This window comes from Triticum urartu, chromosome 6 (genome assembly GCF_003073215.2).
Source record: "Triticum urartu cultivar G1812 chromosome 6, Tu2.1, whole genome shotgun sequence".
In the NCBI taxonomy this organism is placed as follows: domain Eukaryota; kingdom Viridiplantae; phylum Streptophyta; class Magnoliopsida; order Poales; family Poaceae; genus Triticum; species Triticum urartu.
The window spans coordinates 557,057,160-557,060,646 of NC_053027.1; the positions used below are offsets into that span (position 1 = coordinate 557,057,160).

The 3,487-nt window shown below is 47.0% G+C and overlaps 1 pseudogene; it reads right to left on the bottom strand.

Annotated features, from left to right (window-relative positions):
- Nucleotides 1-1,711: 1,711 nt before the first annotated feature.
- On the bottom strand, nucleotides 1,712-3,197 carry LOC125512965 (annotated as a pseudogene).
- Nucleotides 3,198-3,487: the final 290 nt, after the last annotated feature.

Genomic DNA, 3,487 nt, shown 5'->3' on the forward strand with positions numbered 1-3,487 from the left:
TTAAGAACATAGAATCCTGGATAGGAAACAAGCTAACTGATCAATTTGCCCAGGTAAACATACACAATATTTTCAACAACACTGGTCGTTTCATCAGTACTAACCCTTTCCACTTGGATAGGTCCACATTGACAAACTTGCAATGAAACTACTAGCTATATTGGTTAGCTCACCACTTAACAAGATGAGGAAGCGCTACCATGAAGCAACAAACATAATGGACCCGGACGGAGGGAGTACATATACAACTAACCCTACATAATAAAAAACCAAGCGACACATTTTTTGAAGCAACCCAAATTCGCCAAAAGAAGAAGAAGATAAGCTCCTAACGAAAATGTCACTACTTTAAAATATTCCTAGCTGAAACACAAATCCCGTAATTATTAAATTTTTGAAATATCCGTAGTTGAGCTACTCCATTTGTCAATTTGTAATGTCAACAATCTCTCCACTACGTACAAACCTACCACCAGTGTTCAAGTCCTAGGATCATACCTTTCTGAATTTATTTCAAACCTTTTGATGATGTGCGTTTAGTGGGTGAAGACATTCCTCCGTCGACTATGAAGGCGTCTGTGACGACTTTGTCAATCTTAAATTGATGTGCCGCTCAATCTTCGAGAAACACCCATATGATAGGATGTGTGGGCGCGCGTTCATAGATGTGAGTATATGCGCATAGTATATATATGAGCGCGTGTGTAGTGTGTTAAGAAAACAGTCTCTCAACCGATCAGCATCCCCGGACTTGATTTTGTTCGAAGATTCCCAAGACAACGTGACTTGATTCGCCACTAGTCGCAGGTGCCCACCGTCGTTATCCCTTAGTCATACAACTTGCCACTAGTTCCAGGAGCAGTGTACCTTCTATGCACATTAATCTGGAAAATAATATTTTCAAAAGGGCAGGCTTCTATTGCACACTAATCTGGAGAATTATACTTTCAAAAGGACACGAGTTCCACAAGATTGATATATTCCATCCAACGAATTCTGATTTGATTGGTGTTTTCTTTTATCAAATAAACGAGGTTGTAACCCCGGCCTCTGATTGAATTGTTCAGGGTCGACATCCATCGACACTTAGGACCATTCTAAAATACACTTAGGACACATTGTTCAGGGATAACACTGCCTAGCCGCATAATCACAAATTCACAATCGACGATGCCAAACAGCGAGCGGACGTGTTAAGCGGGAAACAGTAATAGTACATGGCTTACTAGTGGAGTGCGCATCTACAAACACGCACTAACCGGACCATTCTAAAATATATAAAAAAAGGGGACAACTTGCTAGTGCTGTATGCATATATGCACGCTCTACTAGTAATCTATGCATCATTAAATACCAATACTTTTTATTTGGAAGTCCAAATTAAGTGACTTTTCAAAATTTGTAAAATAAATAGATATCTAATAGAACAAGTTTTATTTCCTGTTTAACATGTTTAGATTTTATAAAATTAAATATCAATAATATGCAAATAAATATTAATTCTAATTTTCTCAAGCAAACGTTTGAATTCATTTTATTCATCATCGGTTTGTCTTGAAACTTTTTCTGTGCTCAACATACAACATTTCATCTTCCATGTCATTTTTGTTCTATTTTTCTGAATCTGTTTAATCTATTTAAGTCATTAAGTGCATTCCTCAGTATTTAATGGATACATTTCAAATTTAAACTGCAAGCACACGTTATCATATGTGCTTCTTAGTTATAATTTCCTTCATTTTTTGAAAAAGAGGTTGAAAGCCCCAACCTCTACATCAGTGTGATGCATTATTATAAGGTTTACAGCATCAGAGAATGACAAAGGAAATTTTTTACAAGCATGCATGCGGACGTGGTAAATCTGTAGAAGCTCTTCCTCTACCAATCTAGATTTTTTACAAGCATGCACGCTGACGTGGCACGATGACGGGGATATGACCCCTGCTCTGCAGGCATATCACAGTGTCGTAGAAGCTTGTCCTCATGTCAGTGAACTCCAGCCCCAAGTCCCTGAGCCTCTGGTTCGAGAACCTGTACGGGCTCGCTGTTGGCTTGCCGTCGTCTTCACACTTGGCCGTGACGGGGTACTGCGGGTAGAGGTCCCTGAGGAGGCCGACGAAGTCGGCGCGGTGCAGCACGGCGCTGACGCAGAGGTAGCGATGGCCGCGGGCGTCTGGGTGCTCGTAGACGAGAGCGTGCGCGCGAGCGACGTCCCGGACATCAATGTAGCCGGTGACGGTGTTCTGGTAGGCCGGCTTGGCGCCCGTGAGGAAGCGGGCGACGTGGTCGGTGCTATAGTTGAGTGTCTGCTGTAGGGAGGGACCGATCGTCACGGCCGGCACAACCACGGCCAGCTCCAGTCCCCTCCTAGCCGCCTCCTCCGTCGCCGCGTACCTCCGCCATCATCTTGGCGCAGCAGTACAGGTTCTGCGCACGAGGATTGGTTTGTTTAGTTCACTGGCGAGAAAGATATATGCATGGGGGCACATGGAGTCGAGCTTGATCACACTTACGCCGGTTTGTTTGCAGTAGTCATAGTCGCTCCAGCACGACTCGTCGAGGACGATGTCGGGGCTCCGGTTGGGGTCCATGTGCACGGCGCCGTAGGATGAAGTGAACACCACACGCCGCACGCCCGCGTCCGCCGCCGCGTTGATCACGTTCATCGTTCCCTCCACGGCCGTCGGCACGTGCTCCTGCAAGCGCAGCATGGGCAAGTAAGTGCTCCATGTCCATGCTACGCGGCGCGCATCTTAAGGTCTCAGAAGAGCAGAGGAGGCAGTGAGCTAACGGGATCGTTGGAGACCGGGGAGGCGACGTGGAAGACGCCGTGACATCCTTGGAACACGTCGCAGAGGCCGTCGTAGTGAAGCACATTGGCACGGCACAGGGTGAGCCTCTCCTGGGCGCCATCCAGCGCCAGCAAGTGCGCATTCTTGCGGTCAGCTTCACCAACAAATTGAAGCAATCAGTCAAGCAAAGGGATGGAAATGCGAGATAGCTGGATGGACCAATGCTTGCGCCTACAGGGATCCCTGGCGGTTCCCCTGACGTGGTAGCCACGGAGGAGGAGCTCCTTCACCACCCAAGAGCCGATGAAGCTCCCCGCCCCGGTCACGCAAACCAAGTGCTTCTCGTCGCCATTACCGCCGGCCGCTTTGGAGCTGGACTGCATGGTGATGGTCGACAGTGGTGGTTGTCCGTCGTGGATGCTGAATTGGGCGCAAGCATGGCGTGTATATATAGAACGAGACATGAGTACAACAATAACTATTAAGACGAGACGTGCGCCGTTGCGTATCTCGACTAATTTTATTTTTTGCACGCGGACGTGATTCACGTTGAGCCCCTAACGTGATCGATCCAACCTGAAATCATACTCATGCATCAACTTCGCGTGACCGTGTCATGTCATGTCCAGGCCAGAGACGTGCCGCTGCGCTTAGAGTCAACTGAGGGGCTGCGATTTTCGTTGACTAGATGATAC